Genomic DNA, 21,884 nt, shown 5'->3' on the forward strand with positions numbered 1-21,884 from the left:
GTTTTGGGCCTTGAATATGAAAGGGGCCATGTGATCCTTATCCGTCAGTGTGGCTTCTAGTTCTGAGAACAGTTCCCAGATGAAGCTAGCAAGGATCTGAATGAACCTGAAAAGGAATTCTTTTCTAGTCAAGACTCTGGAGGGTAATGCAGCTATCCAACACCTTGATTTTAGCTTCATGAGACCCTGAGCAGAGAAATCAGCTACGTGATGACTGGACTTCTGACTGACAGAATTGTGAGATAATAAATGCCTGTGATTTTAAGCCACTAAGTTTATCGTAATTTGTTACACATCAACAGAAAACTAATATAGGCACTCATTCCTGTGCTGGACATTAGAGTGAAGTCATTCCCTGTATTATCTCATCTAATTCCTAGAGCAACCTTTGAGGTAATTACTGTGTCCATTGTTAGAACAAGAAAGCTGAAGTCTGGCTCAGTGAACAGAAGAAGATTGGTTCCTTAAATACCGGTAATTTTCACTCTCACTTGATCTGAATTTTTAAGACCTATCCCCAAGCTATGCTCTTTCCTCGGAACTGCTCTTTCTGTCCTTATACTTTTATTGATAGAAGCTGTTGCTGGTGCTTTGGTGAAAGTATTTTGACCCAAACCATTTGGTTTCTTATAGGTACGAGCCACTGAGGAGGCTATCTTCCATTTAATTGTGCTTTTGAAAGGTAAGTGCAGACTTGAGTATTAAAATTATTAAGCTTAAACTTTTTCACAAAATATAAATTGAATAAGATAGCTCTGTTCTTCCTGTTTAAACAAGAGAAGGCTAATGAGTGAACCTACTGGCCTACTGCTCCCACTGTCATTGAACCAAACTCAGGTCTATTTGCCCAACACGTGGCAAAGACAGTCTACTGACACCAGCTTGTGGTGAACGAAAGTATAGCATTTAGTACAAGGCACCAAGCAAAGAGAATGGGTGGCTTATGCCCCAAACACCCAAATTCCCTGATGCTTTCAGGGAAAGGGTTTTAAAGGCAAGGTCAAGGGGGTGAGTTGCAGGGTGCTCGATCAGTTCATGTACAAGTCTCTGATTGGCTAGTGGTGATGTAACAGGGTGATGTCACAGGGGTTAGCATATTCAATCCTCAGGATCCAGGTGGTCTGAGGACCATGTGCTCATGGTCATCATGCAGTTAGCATCTTCCACCTGGCAGGGCTTTTAGCATCTGCAAAACAACTTAAGGATATAGCTCTGGATATTATCTGAAGCCTTTGAGGATGAACTTAAGTCCTTGAATTTTTTTGTGTGTGTGGCTAAACTATTATTATTTTGTCTTTCTTGACTGTTTTCTTTTGTTTCTGTATTTTTTCACTTTTCTGACTAAATCTGCCCTTTGGAAGGCCTAGGACACTGAAGTTATTTTACAAACAGGAGGCAGGGAATGTGGGGGGAATCTGTCCTTGGGAAGGTCTCACAGGATCCTGCCCAGTTTCATCACCTTGTCCCTACCAGCACTCACTACCTTCTCCAGTCCTGCCTATCTCACACTTTGGGGTGCTTTAATGCCACCTGTAGGCTTAGTTCCTACCTAACTCCAGTCTCCCTCCCAGGCTGAGAAAACATATGGACCGATGGAGCTGTGATTTGACGCTTATAATCAAGTCAGCCTAGCTGCTGGACTTATTCTGACCCAGAAAGCTGAACCAGGGAGTGAGTCTTTGTCTTCCTTGTGACCACATCTTTACCTTGTATTCAAGTTCCATTTATCACATTACAACCTGGCACCATCATGCATTCTTCAAGGAATTACTCTATTTTTAGCACTGCCAGAAAAACCAGTCTTTTCCTACCAAAATACAGGATTTCCAGAGAGTTTAAATAAATGTGCCCTTGCTCCCATGTGAGAAAGTAAGAAGTCATAGTGAAAACTGTAGAAAGAATTGAAGACTGAGAGTAGAAGGCAGGGTGCCAAATGCGGGGAAATTGGATTATAAATATGAAGGCAAAATGGAGTATGGCATTAAACTGAAATGGAGAGAAAGAACACAAGAGAAAATAGAAAAGAAAGAAACAAACAAACAAAAACCAACTTTCCCCAAAGAATAAAGAAAGGAGAATTCGGGGGAAACTGTGAGCACATAAGACATAGCAGCAAGGGCCAGGAAAACTACAGTATTTGAAATTTCTGAGTTTTATTTATCTGTAGTGAGGACTCAAAGGTGCTACATATGAATAAGCAACAAGGTAACATGACCCTCTCAGAGATTATTGTCAGTTCAGGTGTCAAATCATTACAGACTGAAAAAATCAGATGAAGGTAATAAAAATTATGATAATATAATATTAAATATTTTCAATACTGTGTGTAAACATTGTTCTAGGTATTTTAACTAATTTAATCCTAACAATGATCCTCTGGAGTTTTTACTATTATTATGCCCATTTTAAAGATGAGGAAACTGAGGAACTGAGAACTTAAGTAATTGGCCCAAGGGAAACACAGGGACAAATAACAGAGAGAAGGCCAATGTGGCAGGAACGTAGGAAACAAGTGGGAGATGATGGAAGATGACTGTGGAGAAGTGATGAGAGACAAGATTCTGGAGGCTCCTACAGGCCTTGTAAGAAATGTAGCTTATGCTGAGTGAGTTGGTAAAACATTGGCAGATTTTGAGCAGAAGAATCATGTGCTTTGACTTACATTTAAAAGTCATTCTTCTGGCTGCTAGGCTGAGAAGAAATTGTAAGCAGGGGTGGTGGCTGGGGTGAGGGGATAAGGGGTGTGTACATCAAGAGCAGAGCCAGGTGGACCAGGTAGGAGGCCATGGCAATAATTCACGTAAGAGTAGTATGGTGGAGGCGGCATGCTCACTCAACTGATTAGGTATAGGTTGACTATACTTGATTGGGCACCTCTGTATCTCCACTAACTGAATAGAGAGAGGAGGTGATGAGAGATGGTATTTAAAATTACTATGCATTTACTACAGCAGTATGTGTTCCTTAACTACAACTTACTACATATGGATAAATCTGGATGACTGTTTCCTGTGTTCAACTTAGTGACTTCATGGTCATTCTGATGAGGAAATTGAAACTTCCATACTTGTAATTGCTTACTCTCCTCTATCTTGCAAAGGCCTGCTTGCCACGCTCAGTTAAATAGTAAAATGAATTACTAAGAGTGATCAGATAAGGGAAGAATGTCCCCCTCTCAGGCACCCACCTCAAGCCTTTGCTTGAGACCCTTTGCACATAGACTTGTTAAGTGACCATTAACTTCAACCTGCAACCAATATGAGAATGCAAATTGGGACCTTAGTCCTGATAGGAATGGAATGTCCGGCTCCTACAAGTTCCTGTTAGGACCCCCTACTATGTGTGTAACCCATGGCAACTCCCGCGTTATGTAACTGCCCGTGACCTATAGTAATTTGTAGCCAATCAGTTTGTACCAATTATAGCTGTATGTTTTAACCTATATAAGGAGAAGACTCCCCTGAAACGGGACCCCAGAATTTTGGAGCGTTAGCTCGTCTGGGTCTGCCGGCTCAATAAACCTGAGTTCTCCAACTCTCTGAGTGTTGTGCTTGGTTTCTCGTGGGAACAGTTTTTTTCTGCAACAATTCCATGATAATCAATATGGCCATGCATAGCTTACACAGCAACTTTACATGAATTGTTTTTGAAACAACCTGATAAGGTGTGTGTGTCAGTCGCACATTACTCCTGCCTTTTGACATACACAGTGAAGTCAGAGGTTTACAGGCTTATTTGTCCAGTATCAAATGAACTCTGAGTCAGTCATCTGTGGTTGCTGCACCAAAGCCAGCTTCCTAACGAAGCCTGTGCCAAGAACTATCTCAAGATGAAAATGAGAAAGGAGGCTGCAGCTGCCGGGATGAAGTCTTTGGTTCGAAAGTAAGCTCACAGCTGACCTATTGCCTGGCATTTGGGAGCAATAGCTGCCTCCTACAACCACCCCAGTTGGTCCTCAGCCTCTAAATCATGTACATGAAAAGTCAGCTTAGATACGATTTGCGAATTGCTATACAGAAGGCCTATTAAAACAAAGAAAATCCAGATAAACTAATAAAGTCGAATTGCAACAAAGCCTTCTCTTTTATGAGATGATTTTAAGTTAAGACACAGATGAGCCTTTTGAGAAAGCTCACAGCATTTCCTCTGCTCCCTGCAGCTTCAAGAATCAGCTAAACATCCACACCCTATTAGCTTTGATTTCCAGTTCACGGAAACCCAACCTGTCAGGTTTTTGTTTTTTTTTTCTTTTGCTCAGTATGCAGTGACAGCAACTCAGCCTTTTGTTTGTAAGTGGTCTTCTTTTCTTAGCTGTTAAATAGAATATCACCTCTCTAATGACAGGGCCAAGACTAAGGTAAGATTCTAGTCTTGGGCATAAAATTTAAGGGGGTGTTAAAAAACTTGTAATCAAGACAAATAGTATTTTAATGTGATATATTTAGAAATTAAAATTAATGCAAAAACCCTTATAAAAGGGAATAAAATACTAACATTTTAAATAGAGACAGTATCAGTATTATTGACTTCACCTTCTGCCTTGGGCTTCTCTGTGGCTCAGCACAGCACTGGTAAACAATACTGCCTTCTGATGTTTTATGCTTCAGTATTCTTTCTTCATGTAGTATTCACTAAAAGCCAGAGGTGATTTCTCTCATGTGAAGCTGAAATATAGGAAGAATAAGAACAAAGACAGGGCAAGTATTATGTTTTGTAGAATATATTGAGCACCTCGTGATTTCCCTTTAATTTGTTACATTTCCCTAAAGCATCACAAAATGTAACCTTCATCATCTTAATCTCCATCACACAGAGTAATACCAAGTAGGCATGACCTCCTGGCACTGAAGGCTGAGATGCTGCAATGTGGCATATTAAACAAAATCTGGCCAGTATGGCACTGCCTTGCTTATCTCTGAATGCTGCAAGTAAATGCTGATTATCTGGAGGTGATAATAACATGACTTTTGAGGAAACAAAGCGCAAACAGCAATCACACAGTTAACACAAAACTATGACTGTCAGGCAATTGTTATACTTAACACAATCCTTGAGCCATTAATTAGAGTATAGCATTTCCTCTTGAGATAGTGCTGATTAGAATGTATATACACTCTGCTGGAAAGTAACTTCAGGGTTGATATGAAAATAGCAAAGAGAGATTTCAAATAAATGCCTTTGAAAGAAAGAGCGTTTTTGTAAAGAGGAGAATACTTGTCTCCTTATCCTGCTGCAACCTGAGTCTCCCAGAGACGTTTTGTGGTTAGCTGGGTTTTTCCAAAAGAAAGAGAAAAAGAATGAAGAAATGAGTCAGCTAAATACTTGCTAGCTAACAAACAGAATTTTCTTTGGAATTGACTTTCTTCTTAATCTTTTGTAATCACAGATACATAATTCAATGCACTTTCATAAAATATGCATGTCATTTTCCCTGTAAGCAGGTATAAGTGCAGACCTTATCAAGTAGCAAAATCTACCAGTGTGCATCCAGATATCCTTGCAGCATGAGTTAACTGCACCTTTTTTATTTAAAACTAGGTCTTTAAATACTGATTAAGCAGCGTGGACTCCAGGGAAGGTTGTAGTGAGGCTTTGCTGAGCTGCTCACAGATGATATAAAATTCAAAAAGTGAGGAAACAGCCAATGAGCCAGAAACATGGTTCACTCTGCCTTCTAGTCTAAAGCCTCACTGTTCAAAGTGTGATCTGCAGACCAGCAGCTTCAGTAGCACCTGGGTGCTTCTTAGACTCACAGACTCTCAAGTCCCACCCCAGACCTACTGAGTCACAATCTGCATTTCAGCTAGAGCCCATGTAATCCTTATATACATTGGGAAGTTTGACAAGTACTGATCTAAGAATGTTGTGCCCACAAACCTGGGCTTTGAAGGCCATCCTTGTGACCAGGAGGAAATATCAAGAGTGGCATAATGACCTGCAGCTGGAAGCAGATGCAAAGCACAGGTGAGCCATTAAAAAGTCACACCCCTTTTCAACAAGAAGGGGTTCACAGGGGTTGTATAACTTGATAGGTAGGTATCTTTAAGAAAAGGGAGGCTTTCTTTGCAGATAAAACTATTCTTAGATTTTTGGAAATTTCATGGAAAAACGTCTCCATCACTGAGGTTCCATGGAGGTGATTGCTGGAAGCCACTTGAGGACTGAGTATCTGAGAAGGAAAAAGGAGAAGAAAACATCTTCTGTTTACTTGTGGCTGCAGACTGGGCCACACCAGGCTTGGCAAGTGAATTATCACTATTGTATCAGATTTTACAGAGCCCTCCTGGTGGCTCATAGTTGGTACCTTTTTGACAGTTTTCACACTTTTTCTACATGCATCATTAAACCCTTGGGCTTATTTTACCACATATAAGCCAAGGTAGGTTTCATACAAGTAAATATCAATGCTTAATACCAGACACTATCCCAGATGATTTAAATTATCTCTTTAAACCACATGGCCCAGAAAGGCAGTATTATCCCATCTTATAAATGAAGAAATTGAGACGCAGTCACCACTGCTTCATATTCTGCCCCACACCATGTCATTTGTCTTGAATAATCAGTTTGAACAAATAGGCACCTGCTCTCCCGGCTTCCTCTCTTTCAGCAAGTCAGTCTTCTCTGCCAGCTGATCATCTTGGCTCATCTCTGTCATCTCTTTCCTGACCCTGACCACTGACAGGCCATGTCTTGCCATTCCCTGCCATGCAACAACCCTGGGTTCTTCCCAATAGACAATTTTCTTGCTTCCACTTTACTGAGACAGACCACCCCTCTCTCCACACAGATTACGTCATGGGTTGCCTTGTCCTGCCTGAAAGGCCTACTATCTCTTTATTATCTACTATCCCTTAGCTCATTTGCTAAGAAGAGCTCTTATGACTTGACTTTAATGAATAAAAAAGTTTTCCTTCTCTCTATGCCTACTGTTGAGATAAAATCTTCTCTCACCTCCTGCTAATTATTCATCAGCCCAGGTGTACAGAATTTTGGAAGCGCAATGATTCCTAATGCAGGAAAAAAGAAAAGACTATTTTACAGTAGTAAGTCAATTTCCAATTGACCCCTCTAATCCTGGAATAACTTAGGGCATTGTGTCTCACAGTTTTCCGTCAAAGCAGAGAAAGGTACACGCATAGCCACAGGAGATTGCTTAAGGGGGTCTGGGAGAGCAATCCCCAAAGGGATTCAATAAAAATGGGAAATTTTTTGAAGCCAGAAAATTTATCTTTAAAAAAAGCATGCAAATTGTGACTGCCCTCCCATAACATGTCTTTATCTGTTTCACTGTAAAAATGATTTACATTTCATACCAGATTAAATTACCTAAAGTTTCACCTTGAAGTTTTTGGATGAAATTAAACTCCTGAATGATGTACTAGATATGTATATGTGTTTTATCCAATAATCTTAATGTAAAAAATAAATGCATCCATGTGACTTCAACATTTCACTACCATCTTCCTTGCCAAAGGGGTAAATCCTGTTTGGAGAAAGGAGAAAGTTTGGAAATGATGGTTAGGGACTACCCACTATCTCATTGTCATGTGCCTAGTCACCTGGGGGGCCAGGCAATGATAGCCAACAAAATTATTAGTTATATTTTTGAGCCTTGGGACCTTTGTAATTCTTCTTGTTGATGAAGCTATCTTTAGTTATGAAAGATTTTGCCAAACAAATGCCTTTGACTTAAGGCACTTAAATAATTCTAGCTTCAAACTTAATGAAAAAATGATTGAAAATGTCCTTAGAGTAATCTGGAAGACATTCAGCACATATATTTATATTTGGAAGAATAGTAATTTTAAAGCTACATACATCTTAGGCCATAATTAAAAGTTTCAGAACACGAAAGGATTGGTGCATTTAATAAAGAAAAATTTAAAACAAAATCTTTAAAAAATGTGTCAGAATATCTTAATGGTACAAAATAAATGAGACAATAGAAACATAGACAGAAATTTCCTTAATTCATAATGTATTTCTTTGTTCTGGAGATTTATTCATTATTGTGAGAATTAGCCACATTTAATCTTTTCAATGGTTGTTATGAGAATACATTATTTTGAAATATATCCTGCTAACATAAGTATATATAAACACATATACAGCTTGGAGAATAACGTTAAAACAAACACTTATGTACTCGCCAACCACCAAAAAGAAAAGAATATTAGTCGTTACCTTGCTACGTCTTGTGCCAGATGATTCTGCTCCCTCCCTCAGATAGTAATCATCCAATATTTTGTGTGTGCAGCAATTCTTTCCTTTAAAAAATGTGTAACCATTTGTGTATTTACGTCTAAACAATAGACAGTTTAGTTTTGCTCGTTTTGAGCTTTATATCCGTTTGTAGTCTTCAGGGACTTGATTTTTTATCTTCCCATAAACATTAGCTTCTGAAGAATCATCCATGTTGGTGGGTTTAGCTGTGTAACATTCTATTCTGTGATATTGCAAATAAGAAATCCATTTATATATCTCCTTTCTAACAAATGGATATTTACATTGATTCTAGTTTTTGCTATGATGAACAGTACAGCAATGAAGACTCTTGTATATGATTCCTAATCCACATGTACAAAAATTTCTCTAGTGTATATACTGAATAGTGGAATGGTAGAGTCACAGAGTATATAAAAGTTCAATTTCACATGTTATTGTAAGACTATTCTCCAAAGTGGCTATCCCAACTTACCTCTCCACCAAAAATCCAGTCCTATTGATCTGTATTTTCTATGGAACTTGATATTTTAGACAATGTAATTTTTTTGCCAATCTCTTTTGATATGAAATTGTATCTCATTATCTTATGAGTCTCTCCAGTTAATAATGAGATTGACCATATATTCATATATTCATTGTGTAATATCTGTCCTGTTGTGGTTATCTAGTATGATGTTATCTTCTTTTTATTGATTTTTTTGGCTGTATTGAGGTATAATTGACAAAATAATAACATATTTAAAGTGTACAATGTGATGATTTCATATATGCATACATTGTGAAAGGATTCCCACAGCCAGATCAATACACATTCATACCTTCACATATTTATTTATCTATTTATTTTATAAGAATGCTCAAGATCTACTCTCTTAGCAAATTTCAATTATACAATACAGGATTATAATCTGTCATCCCCATGAACTATACTGGATTCTCAGAACTTACTCATAATTGAAAGTTTTTACCCCTTTACCAACCTTTCCCTTTTACCCCATTTCCACCCCACCCTCACCCCCAGCCCCTGGCCACCACCATTCTATTTTTTTCTATGAATCTGACTTTTTTTTTAAGATTCCATATATAAGTGATACCACACAGTATTTGTGCTTCTGCGGCTGGCTTATTTCTCTTAGCATAATGCTCTCCAGATTCATTCATGTTGTCACAAATGGCAGGATTTCCTTCTTTTTTTTAAGGCTGAATAATATTCATACATACATATGTCATATTTTCTTTATCTGTTCATCTGTTAATGGACACTTCGGCTCTTTCCTTATCATGGTCATGGTAAACAACGCTTTAGTGAACATGGGAGTACAAAAATCTCTTCACGATAATGACTTTATTTTGGATATATGCTTAAAAGTGACATCGCTGGATCATATGGTAGTCCTATTTTTAATTTCTTGAGGAACCTCCGTACTGTTTTCCGAAGTGATTATACCAGTTTACATTCCCACTAAAAAAGTGTACAAGAGCTCCCTTTTCTCCACATGCTTGCCAGCATTTGTTATTGCTTGTGTTTTTGATGACAGCCATCCTAACAGGTGTGAGGTGATATCTCACTGTGGTTTTGATTTGCATTTCCCTGATGATGAGTGATGTTGACCACCTTTTCATGTCCCTGTTGGCCATTTGTATGTCTTCTATGGAAAATTTTCTATTCGGGTTCTTTGCCTACTTTTTAATTGTCTTATTTATTTTTTGCTACTGAGTTGTATTAACATCTTATATATTTTGGGTAATCACCTCACTGGATATGTGGTATGTAAATATTTCCTCCGATTCCATAGGTTGCCTTTTCATTTTGTTGATGTATTCCTTTGCTGTACTGAAGCTTTTCAGTTTGATGTCGTCCCTCTGTTGATTGTTGCTTTTGACCTAGGCTTTTGGTATCAAATCCAAAAAACTATTGCTCTGACCAATGTCAAGGAGTTTACCCCCTATGTTTTCTTCCAGGAGTTTTATAGTTTTAGGCCTTACATTCAAGTCATTAATAGATTTTGAGTTGATTTTTGTGTATGGTGTAAGGTAAGTGTCCAGTTTCATTCTTTTGCATGTGTTTATCCAGTTTTCCTAATACCAGTTAATGAAGATGCTCTCATTCCCCATTGGGTATTCTTGACACCTTTGTAGAAAATTAATTAACCATATATGCATGGGTTTATTTCTGGGCTCTCTATTCCGTTCCATTGATCTTTACGTCTGTTTTTATGACAATACTATAATGTTGTGATTACTATTGCTTTGTTATATAGTTTGAAATCAGGAAGCGTGATGCCTCCATATTTATTCTTTCTCAAGATTGCTTTGGCTGTTCGGGGTCTTTTGTGGTTCCATGCAAATTTTAGGATTGGTTTTTCTATTTCTACAAGAAAATGCCATTGGAGTTTTGGTAGGGATTGCATTGAATGTGCAGATTGCTTTGGGTATATGCACATTTTTAGTGTTAATTCTTTCAGTCCATAAACATGGATGATCTTTCATTTATTTATGTCTTTTTCAATTTTTTTAATCAATGTTTTATAATTTTCAGGGACAGATACTTCACCTCCTTGGTTAAATTTATTTCTAAGTATATTATTGTTTTTGATGCTATTGTAAAGAGGATTATTTTCTTAATTTCTGTAACAATTCATTATTAGTGTATAGAAATGCAGCTGATTTTTGTATATTGATATTGCATCCTGCAAAATTATTGAAGTTATTCATTAGTCCTAACAGTTTTCTGCTGGATTCTTTAGTGTTTTCTATATTTAAGATTATGTTATCTACAAAAAGAAACAATTTTACTTCTTCCTTTCTGATTTGGATGTCTTTCATTTCTTTTTGTTGCCTAATTGCTCTGACTAGAATATCCAGTACTACGCTGAAAAAATGGCAAGAGTGGGCAACCTTGTTTTGTTCCTGTCATAGAGGAAAAACCTTCAGCGTTTCACCATTGAGTATGAGGTTTACTGTGAGTGTGTCATGTATGGCCTTTATTATGTTGAGGTGCATTCCTTCAATGCCCATTTTGTTGAGAGTTTTTGTCATAAAATGATGTTGAATTTTGTCAAATTTTTTTGCATCTGCTAAGATGATTACATGATTTTTCATCCTTCATTTTGCTAATGTAGTGTGTCGCATGGTTTGATTTGCATATGTTGAACCATCCTTGCATCCCAGAAATAAATCCTAGATCACGGTGTATGATCCTTTTAATGTACTGTTGAATTCAGTTTGTTAGTACTTTATTGAGGATTTTTGCATCTATATTCATCAGGAATATTGGCCTGTAATTCTCTTTTCTTCTGACATTCTTATCCGGCTTTGGTATCAAGGTAATGTTGTCCTCTTAAAATGAACTTGAAAGTACTCCTTCCTCTTCTGTTTTTTTGGAGGAGTTTGAGAAGTGTTGGTATTAATTCTTCTTTAAATGTTTGGTAGAGTTCACTAGTGAAACCATTTTGTCTTGGACTTTTCTTTGTTGGGAGGTTTTTGAGTACTGACAATCTCCTCGCTAATAATTGGTCTGTTCAGATTTTCTATTTTTTTCATGATTCAGTTGTGGTAGGTTGTATGTTTCTAGAAATGTATCCAATTCTTTAGGTTATGTAATTTGTTATTCACAGTAGCTTTTTTATGACCCTTACTATTTCTGTGTATTTTTTTATTTCTTGCATTTTTTATTTCATTTATTTGAGTCTTCTCTCTTTTTTTCAGCTAAAGTTTTGTCAATTTTTAAAAAAAAATCAGCTCAGCTTTATTGATCTTTTCTACTGTCTTTCTAGTCTCTATTTTATTTATTTCTTCTGTGATCTTTGTTATTTTCTTCCTTGAACTAATTTTGGGCTTAGATTCTTCTTCATTTTCTAGTTCCTTGAGATACAAAATTGAGTTCTTTATTTGAGATATTTTTCTTTCTTCTTTCTTTTTTTTAACTGTTTTGATGTTTGTGCATTAGATAAAACATCCACGTCTCTTAGGCTTGATAGACTGGCCTCATGTAAGAGATGAACCTCTTCAATCAACCCAACTTAAGCTCATGGGTGTCCCTCAAACCTTTGTGATTATCCAAGTCACCATCTTTGTTCTTAGTGGCTCCCAGCAGATGAAGGTGTGCCAAGACCCTTCAGTGTCCCAGAGGCATGGGAAAATACCCATATGTGTAATAAGGCTTCTGGAGAACTGTTGATTGCCTGACCCTTCCACTTCCCAGTGAAAGCTAATTTGAATATCGACTTCAGTCAGGAGGTGGGAAAGTCAGGGAGTTAGATATGCAGTGCAGCCCCTATCAGGGAGAAACTGGGTGCAGGTTATTTTTGCCTCCTTTCTCCATGTTCAGCCAGAGGGAATAATGCTGGAATTGCTTGCGTGCCCACATAGAACCACCTGTTCTTTTTGTGTGGTCTTGGGGGGTTCATGAATGTCTAGCCTCATCATCTCCCAGAGCTAGGTGATTTGGGAGCCAGCCCTTCAGGTAGCAGCTGTAACAGCTGGGGTGCTAGGTGTTTGGACAAGCTCCTTCCACAGAGAAGCTGGAGGTGTGCTTTTACTGGTGGAGTGAGCTGGGGGAAATAGTGGGGGACATGCTCACCAGCTTTCAGGCTCTTGGGAGAATCCCAGTCAGCTTCCGCATGCAAGTTGATTAGGAGCTGGAAACAGCAGTAGCTGGGAAAGTACAGAGTCATATTCCTTCCAGGAAAAAATTGCGAGATGGAGATGGGATTTTGCCTGCTCCCTCTGTGTGAAGTCTCGGGGGATAGCTTCAGCATGTGCTTGTGTGCTTATCTGAAAACTGTTTTTATTTGTTTGTTTCTTTAATATGGTTATGTGGTGCTTGTAAATGCTGAACTCCATGTCCCATCACAGCTAGGTAATTTGAGGTCCTGTCCCTTGGGTGGCAGCCATAAAAGGCTAGATGTGTGAACAAGCTCGTTCTAGGGAGAAGATGACAATTTGGGTTATTGTTGGAGCCAGGCAGAGGGAGAGAAAAGGCAGGGGAAGTGCCCACTAAGTTTTTTTGGTTTCAGTCAGAAGCTAGTTGCAGGTTGATTAGAAGCCAGACCCTCAGGCAGTAGCTGAGTAAATATGTAGTGAAACCTTTTCCAGGGAAAAGTAGGGAGATGGGTATTTTTGTCTTCTCCCTTTGCACTGACCCTGGGGAAGATAGCCTCATGGAGTTTTTATGCACCTATTTAAAAACTGATTCTTTGTTGCCACAGCCCTGTAGTCAGAGCTATGTCATTTGAAGATCCATCCCTAGGATGGCATCCTTAAATGATGGGACACTAGATGTGTATTCCATACCCTTCACTCCTCAGGGAGAAGGGTGTTGGGAGTTCCCTCCCAATTATAAGATTCTGTGCTGGGAGTGGGTATATGGCAAGAGTGTGTTCTAGCCTTTCTTACCCATTTCAAAGTGGGTATTTTCTCAGTTGCCTGCTGTGTAGAAGTAACTCAAGGAGTTTCTTGATTTCTCTCAGAATTGATCCATGCATAGCTGTATATTCAATGCATCTGTGGGAGAAGGAGAACTCAGGAGCCTCCTATGTCACCATATTGGTGTGGTCTTCTTCTTAATGGTTTTTAATAGTTCTAGTAATTGTTTATCCTTTCTAGACACGAATCCGTTATTGGTTATGTGTTGGCAATATGGATCACATTTTCACTTCTGCTATAATGTGTTTTGAAGAATACAAGCTCTTCATTGTCATGAAGTAGATCTATTAATACTCTCATTTATGAATTACATTTTTTGATTTAGAAACCCTTTCTTACAAAGTCTAGAAAAATATTCTCCAATGTTTTCTTCTAAAAATATTCTCCAATGTTTTCTTCTAAAAATTTGAAAGATTTGACTTTTACATTTGAATTATTAATCAAATGAGAATTAATAACTTCATATGTGAGTTTTCTATCCTTGCTCCTTCGGTCAATTTAGCTATCTTTGTATCACTAAGTCCCAGTCCTAATAGATATAAATTTATAACTCTTGATTTTTGGTGTGCCAAATTCCCCCAGTGTATTCATCCTTTTGGATATTCTCAGCTCTTTCCTCTTCCACATAAAACTCTGAATAATCTTATCAATTTTGTTTAAAAATCTATTGGAATTTTGATCAGAATTTCACCATGACTATTGATAACTCTTCAAAATTTGACATCCTTAAGACTGACTTCTCTTATCCATGAGTGTGAAACATCTTTAAATTTACTAAATATTGTTCAATGTTTTTCTTTAAAGTGTAATAATTTTCTGTGTAGAGGTATTGCACATCTTAGATTTATTATTTGATTTGTTAGTTTTGTTGCTTGTGTTAATGGTGTCTGTGTTGGGGGTCTTCAAGACCTCCCTTATACTTGAAGGACTTAAAATACTTAGAAGCTGTTGTACTCACAGTTATGGTGTATTACAGCAAAAGAACACAGATCAAAATCAGCAAAGAGAAAAGTCACATGAGGCGAGGTCCAGGAGAAATCAGGTACAAGCTTCCACATTTTCTGTCCCAGTAGGAAATATTCAAACTGAAGCATGAAGAAAAAAAAATAGTACAATAAAGCATTAAAGACATGTAAGACATAGTGAAAATATGTAACATGAATGTGATTAGTGACTCAGAGGATTAGAGGGATAAAATAGGGAAGAAGTAATATTTGAAGAAATGAGAACCAAAAAGTTTCCAAAATAAATTTACAAAATTTACTCACCAAATCAAGCTGCTCTAAAGACCCTAAGCAAGAGAAATACAAAGTATCTCCACTTTGGCTCATCATAGTAAAACTGCAAAATTACAAAAACAAGGACAAAATCTTAAAAACATCCAGAAGAAAAAAAAAGACATATTTTCAAAATATCAAGGACAGACTGAGAGTTAAATTCTTCACCAAATAAATGATGGAAGTCAGAAGACATAAATATCATAAAAGATGTATTCTATTCCTAGATTTAATACATCTTAATCATAATGTCGTTTTTTAAAAATGAAAGCCTGAAATCAGTCTCTAAATATTGAAAAATTTTTGCATGTATGTTTGTGAATGCTGTTGTTGTTTAGTTATCTTGAGATAACTAAAAATTATCTTTAATAGTGTACTTTTTGGTGTCTTAAATTCAAATAAAAGGCACTTTTTTTTTTTTTTTTTTGTCCATAAAGTTGCTATTTGCAGACCCAGCCAATGAAAAATTCAATGGATGTATTAGGTTGATGCTCCCATAGCACTAGTCCCTTGAAAGGAAGACTCACCAAAGGAACACTGGTGTGAGATTCCTGGAGGATTCCTCTGCATTGCCAAGAGCTGTTGTTTCCCATTCCTGCTGTTTGCCATTGGCAGCACTTGAATATAACTAAGGGACAAAGTAATGGTTTCTGAATTCCTACTATACAATTTAAACAGAGTCTTGTGGGTCTAGACTTGTGGGACTAGGGAAGTAGCCTGTGGCAATAAGTAGACTCTTGTTTTTGCTTATTAGGTGTTTCAACCTACCCTGTGTCTTTCTAAGATGTTGGAGTTCACAGCCCTTGCCAGCTCTTGTTCAGCAGAGGCTACATGCATCCAGGTACTGCGTAAACATTCATGGGCAATGGGATGGTTTAGTATTCTGAGAGAACAATCGTATCCACCATCCAAATAGCTGAGTATATTTTTCTAAGGCAAGGAACAGTCTTGCAGCTGATTTTATGATTGAAGAAAACAGGAAAAAGAATGTGGATAGGGAAGAAATCCAAGGAGACAAGAATGCAAACTATAAGTGGTATATAGGAGGGCCAAAAGGGATGCTTATGTCTTTATTTATTATTCAGTAATGTGCTGACCTGAATATCAAGACTTTGATTCTATTAGCGATTCTACTGTTAGCAGGGTGGTAGACTGGTGACAGCTGTGTGGGGTACTGAAAAACACATGGGCTCTGAAATCACATGAGCCTAGGTTTAGATGCTGGCTCTAGTATTTGTCGGCTTTGCGACTGCTAGTAATTGCTTTAGCATCTCTCGGTCTTAGTTTTCCAATTTGTAAAAAGTGGCACAAATGTGTCTACCATGACTGTTATCAGGATTAACTATAATGAAAGTAAAAGACTTTCAACACCTATCCTGTGAAATACTCTCAGTAAAAGGCAGCAGTTATTGTGTGACATTAGAGCCATGACTAAATGTCTATCTCTCTACAGTTTTCTGATCTACAAAACAGAAACTTTTAAAAAATTTCCTCTATTTATCTTACAAAAAGGCTGTGGAAGTATAAATGAGCTTGAGCACTTTGGTGACATTTTGAACAATTGCATTGAACAGAGTTCTTTAAGAATCCTGCCCCTACTCCCCCACCCCCACCAAAAGATTCAAATTAGATGTAAATGAATAAGCTGGTCTTATTTAAATAATCATTCATGTCACCCAAATTTTAAAATACTACCAAACTTTGACTGCTTCTTTGGTAATTTTTCTCATGTTTTTTATGCATCTAGTATCCACATTTCTTCATAGTATTTCCTTCCAGTCCAAGCCAGAAACTATAGAAAGGAAACATTTGGGGGAAGAATCTTCCTGTGTAATAGTTGGCTTTCTTTTACCTTTTGAAAGTTTCTGTATATTTGAATGTATCAGTGAATTACCTGCATCCCATGATTTTCCTCGTTGCCTCTCACAGCCATTGTAAACTACCCAGCCTGGAGTCAGTTTCCCTCTATATGGTTGTCCATTTGCTTTACGTTTTGTGTTTGCATTTCTTCTCAATTGAGTGTTCCAGTTTCTTCCCTTTAGCTGCTATGGTCAGACTTAGCTTCTGAAATAAAATGAAAGGGACATTAGAGTCAAATGAATTCTATCCTGTGCAGGGTTTGTGTCCAAATCCCTTTCTCCTCTTTACCCTGGTGCACAGAGCAGGAAACTGCAGCAGCCTCAAGACCCCTGGCATCCTCCCCGCTAAGGCAGATAATACAGCCAATTCTAAGCAGCCAGCTCCCAGCCTCTTGTTCCACTGGATCATTTCCTGGCCCGTCTTCCTTCTTTAGAGACAAAGGTACTTCCTACAGGAAGCACACTCAGCCCCAAACCATCCTACCCCAAATCCTGCTTCCAAAGTAGAATAAAAATAAAAAAGAAAAAAAAAAAGAGAGAGAGAGAAAGAACCCAAGTTGTTTTCTCTACCTTTTTATCTTGTTCATTTTTGGAACCAAGGAATGGTGTCTAAAACATAATAGCCATTCAATAAATACAGTTGAATAAGTAGACAATGTAAAGTAGAGGATGAAGTAGTAGGTTTTCTAAAACCCAGCTAGGGTGGCTTCTGTGCACTGGCTTCTTTGGCATCCATTCTAATCTCATTCTTCTGTGTCTTCACAAAATGGATAGCCTGGAAACCTAAAAACTACATTTCCCAGATATCCCTGCAACTGGAGTTAAAGATGTAATTTACATTCTACCAACCTGGTAAAATCATATGAGATTTGAATTTGAAACTCTGTTAAGTGGGGAGTTAAGAGGCATTCATTTTGCTGATGTAAACTGTGAGAGGTAGTGCAATACTGTGGTTAGCAGCTTCCTAATGTGATGGCTTGTTACAGCTCAGGTGGAAGCTTCCCCATCACTTGTATTAGTTTCTGCAAGCAGATCAATCTAGAGTCTGCTTCTACAACCTTTCCAATGATTTTGTAAGTCACCCAGGACATTCTAATAAACCTATTTTGCCAAACTATTGTCTGTAATCTAACTCTATTATAGCATACCCACTGAAATTTATGACCTCGTTAACTAACTTACACCCATTTTAAATTTTTCCTTGTACAATACCTGCCTTAATGGCTGATCTGAAACATATTTAATTGCGTTGGACTTAGGAAAATAAACAATTGAGTCTTTCCATTCATTCAGTCAATATTTGTAATCAATATTTCCCCAGAGACCAATAGCTTCTGGGTACAACTGAGGACACTTGGACATGAATATGTACATGTCACTATTTCATTGCTTCAACCTGTTTAATGCAATACCTTACACCCACGCAACCCTCACTAAAACTTCCTCTAGTCTGTTTCTTTGTATTTTGAATCCTCAGGCTTTTCTCCTACCTGCTCATGAAAAATCCTCTTGTGTTTTCCCAAAATGCTGTTTTTATCGACATCTGTCTTCCATGCCACTGGAGGATAGCATCTTGCATATGACCAATGCTTTTACATGTGAACTGCCAAGGCTGGGGTTTCCAAGGGCTTTCAAAGTAGCCAATTCTCAAAGTGCTATAATCCCTTTAATTATCACAGTGTTAGAACAATAACTGCTCCAAGAATAAATGAGAGAGTGCCTTTCTCCTTTAATCTGTGACATGATGTGTGACCAAAGCAAAATGACTTGAGCCCTGTGTCCCACCATAACCTCCTGAAAACAGCTCCCTTCTCTGTAAGAGGCTGAAATTTATGCATGGAGTTTGACGAGGGAATATATACCGGCTATTCTCTAGTGCCTCTGTCTTCTCTTCTTCTGAGCTTGTGCTTCTTCTGAGCTTGTCTTCTCCTGCAGCCCAAAATAAAGCCCCTAAGACAAAAGTAAATATTATCTCAGGCCCATCTCCTTTTCTTAAACTCCAGCAAAGGACAAGGCCTAAAACTTAAATCAGCACCACTCACTTACTTGAGCATCTACTTTGTTTTAGGCACCACTGATCCACAGGTTAATTATACACGGTCTTTACCCTTAAGGAATTTGTCATCTAGTGGAGATCAGTTAAATAAACCACTTTCAAGATGTACTATATTGCATATTAGATCAGGAAAACCCTTACATCCAAGAAGTGCCGGTCAGATTTGAGCCCTTCCAAACTTCATGAAGAGGTACTTTGGTTCAGATTACCTTAGGAGTTCTCTGAGCTGTGTATGCAGAGATATTACTTACATAGAAAGGTGTTGTTTCAGTCATGAAACATCTCCATTTTATATTCAGATAGGTATTCAGAGTAAATGACATTTCCAAGGAATTATACCTGATAAATTCATGTATTCCAGGTTTGTTTTCCATAAGTAATCCTAGAGACATCAGATATATTTTGCTAGAAGTCTTCCTATGATAAAGACTCTCCTGCAAGTAAACATTATTGTTTTCCAGGAAATCTGTCAACTGGGTTACCTTCTTTCTTTTTTAGAGGCATCTTCTCAATCCCACCACAGAGGAGAGAAGGAATTGGAGACCTGTTCTTTATTTTCTTCTCACTACATATAGGACTTTCAAATCAGGTGGCCAAAGACACCTTCTGCTGTGTTTCCTGGAGTTTAGGGATAGAAAGATTTGGAGCTCACGCATGCTCAGAAATGTCTACAAGTGAGAGGCTACCTAGAGTTGGCCCAGAGGGGAGAAGATGATACCGAGGGAGGGAGCTACACTCCCAAAGGCGGAAGAAAAACTGGACTCGGTTTGACCCAAAGGAGAAATTACCCAAAAGGGAAAAATAATCCCATCAAAGGGATTCTAGGGTTGGGTAGACTGGCTGAAGCTGCAGGCTGAGGGGGAAGCCATGAGAAATCAGCTGAAGGGGTAATCAAGGCATCATCCTCAGAGAACTTCAGGTACAAGGTCTTCAATGGTCACAGTTCTAAAATGCACCTATCCAAGAGTAAGGGTTAGTATTTGGACCTCTGTTTTGTGCAGAGGACTCCAGCGTCAGATACACAGCTGTTCCAGTGAGATACAATCCTCTCCACCCCTCTCTCTGTCCTCCAACTCTGTAGAGCCAGAGGCAGCTGGTGAATGGACAGGGAGCTGTGGGAGAGCAAGTCTGAGGAAAGAGAGATTGCCACACCCTCCTTCTTTACCAGGTCAGGAGCCAGCTGCGGGAAGGGAGTTTTAAATCCATGAGACTTTGATGGCAGATATTAGAATAATTGGGGTTTTAATGTGATTAGTAAATATACAAACATGACTGACAGTGCTATGGGCACTAAGATTTTATCCAGATAAAGAGAGGGAAGAGCCTGCAGAGGAGGTTTAAAACAAAAGCTTTGAAAAGTAGTAAATCTCTTTGCTTACATCTGAGCAAGTTTTGATTACCCAATAAATGGGTTACACATGCACACCAAAATACCCTTGATTCATTACTATTTGTGTCCAAAGGGTGTGTGTGTGTATGTGTGTGTGTGTACATGTGTGTATAATCTATGTGTGTACATAAATTTTCCTTGTTTATTCCCCTTGGTGGTAGTGGGAATTAATCAGTAATCCACACCATGCTTGAGAAACTATACAATTACTTAGGCAAGAAGGTGTTTGGGAGAGAACAGTATTTATTAATGTTATTTATCCTCCACTTATGAGAAAATGATTCTCTAAATGAGAAAATAAAATGATCCTTGTTTAAAAGTAACGCTGGATAACTTGACCTTTAATTCAGGAAACTTTACAGCGCTCAATAAGCATTAAGACCCTTCCTGATGCACGAATATTATCTTTTTTCACAGATAGGAAAGAGCAGAAACGATTCAGCCTGAAGACGATTTGCCCCAAATCCTCAGTCATCTTCAAGAAAAATAAAATCTATGGTTTCTTTGACTCTAAAAAATGTGTTTCCAACTGATATACAAGCACTTTTCTTTAATGCAAGTTTGATAAAATGTTTATGTTTAGGTTTGATATTCAGTTGTCAGTTTCTCTTGGGTTTCTTTTGTTAAAGAGCTTCAATTCCCTTTCCGAATCAGAGTCAACCATCTGCATACACGTATCTCTCACTGGAACAGGCTCCTGTCACTTCTATTTTGCTGTCACACTTCCTATAAGTGCTCAGAGAATTTCAACATAAAATGAGTTCCCTGATCTCCAAGAAGAAACTAGAAAAATCTACGCAGAGAGTAACGAGTTCTAATTATTTCTTTAGAAATTGTCCAAAGAAGCAAGCCCAAGTAATAGAAAAACAACAACAACAACAACAAAAACCTGATTTGCTAAATCTCAAAACTGATGATTGATGCAGGGCTGATGGCTATTGATGTAGAAGGCTTTCACTTGGATTTCTCTGTGAGACCCCATTGATATCAACATTGACTAGTAAGCAAGGATGCAAATTCTAAAGATTAAAATCCTGACAATTTACTTTCTTCAAAACAATACAGTATAAAAACAAAAACTTTTAAAGTGTATAGATTTAGGGACTTCCCTGGTGGCTCAGTGGTTAAGAACCCACCTGCCAATGCAGGGGACATGAGTTTGATCCCTGATCCAGGAAGATCCCACATGCTGCAGAGCAACTAAGCCCATGTGTCAGAACTACTGAGCCTGCACTCTAGAGCCCACAAGCCACAGCTACTGAACCCACGTGCCACAACTACTGAAGCCTGAGCACCTAGACCCCGTCCTCTGCCACAAAAGTAACCACCACAATGAGAAGCCTATGCTTTGAAATGAAGCACAACTAGAGAAAGCCCGTTTAGAGCAATGAATACCCAACACAGCCAATAATAAATAAATAAACTAATTAATTAAAAAAAACAGTGTACAGATTTAAGAAAATGCTTTCAATCTAAGAAAAAATTAGAAAAGATGAAGGATGAATGTATTCTGCTTATTTTTATCTAGTAGACCTTACCTCATAACTTAGAATTTCATTTTTAATACATTGACTAAGTTAGAGGGAAAGAATAATTATATAATTGACTCTCAGTTTCCAGTTTCTCCAGCCTTTCAGATTATTTTT

The 21,884-nt window shown here is 38.0% G+C and overlaps 1 long non-coding RNA gene across 1 annotated transcript; it reads left to right on the forward strand.

Moving 5' to 3' along the window:
• The first annotated feature begins 402 nt into the window (after window positions 1-402).
• Window positions 403-19,437, forward strand: LOC130860030 (uncharacterized). The gene is made up of 4 exons (XR_009055362.1): window positions 403-474; window positions 634-682; window positions 15,688-15,774; window positions 19,347-19,437. It is a non-coding gene; the product is annotated as an uncharacterized LOC130860030 (long non-coding RNA).
• Window positions 19,438-21,884: the final 2,447 nt, after the last annotated feature.

This window comes from Hippopotamus amphibius, chromosome 9 (genome assembly GCF_030028045.1).
Source record: "Hippopotamus amphibius kiboko isolate mHipAmp2 chromosome 9, mHipAmp2.hap2, whole genome shotgun sequence".
Taxonomy (NCBI): Eukaryota; Metazoa; Chordata; class Mammalia; order Artiodactyla; family Hippopotamidae; genus Hippopotamus; species Hippopotamus amphibius.